Below are 1,008 nucleotides of genomic sequence, written 5' to 3'. Positions count from 1 at the left end.
ACAGAATCTCACTGTGTCGCCCTCAGTAGAGTGCTATGGCGTTGCAGCTCACAGCAACCTCAAATTCCCGGGCTTATGTGATTTTCCTGCCTCAGCCTCCTGAGCAGCTGGGACTACAGGTGCCTGTCACAACACTTGGCTATTTTTAGAGATGAAGTCTTGCTCTTGCTCAGGCTGAACTCGTGAGCTCAGGTAATCCACAAACTTCAGCCTCCCTGAGTGCCAGGGTTATAACAGATGTGAACCACCTCGTCCAGCCTCTGAGAGTTTTCTCGCCTTCAGGTAAACAAGATACCCAGGTGCATCATGTTAATTTCTGTGTTAATCTTGGATCCCCCATTTGTCCAAGGGGCTCTGACTCCTCAGTCTGGATGACACTTAGAGAACATAGGTGCTACCTGGGCTCACTGCTATTGCCTGGTCACTATAGGCCTTTTCAGTTAATATTTTCTCAAAAAAATTTTTTTGAAATATGTTACCACTGGCTGGGCACAGGGGCTCACACCTATGATCCTAGCACTCTGGGAAGCTGAGGCAAGAGAGCCACTTGAGCCCAGGAGTTCGAAACCAACCTGAGCAACAGATTGAAACCTGTCTCTACAAAAAATACAAAATTTAGCCTGGTGTGGTAGAACCTGCCTGTAATCCGAGCTACTAGAGAGGCCGAGGTAGGATACTTGAGCCCAGGAGTTTGAGGTTGCAGTGAGCTAGGTTGATGCCACTGCACTCCAGCCTCAGTAACAGAGCAAGACCCTGTATCTAAGGAAGAAAGTTAACACTGATATCTCCAATTCCAACTTGGAATTACAAGGTATTTACTTAACTGCTTTGATTTCATATTTACTTCATAGCCTTTTGTTTTTATGTTTTTGTGAGACAGAGTCCCACTATGTAGCCCTTGGTAGAGTGCCGTGGCATCACAGCTCACAACAACCTCAAACTCTTTGGCTTAAGAGATTCTCTTGCCTCAGCCTCCCAAATAGCTGGAACTACAGGCAGCCACCACAA

Source organism: Otolemur garnettii, unplaced genomic scaffold (assembly GCF_000181295.1).
Source record: "Otolemur garnettii isolate 467f Iridium unplaced genomic scaffold, OtoGar3 scaffold00128, whole genome shotgun sequence".
NCBI lineage: Eukaryota > Metazoa > Chordata > Mammalia > Primates > Galagidae > Otolemur > Otolemur garnettii.
The sequence above is the reverse complement of the archived record's forward strand: the minus strand, read 5'-3'. Positions refer to the sequence as shown.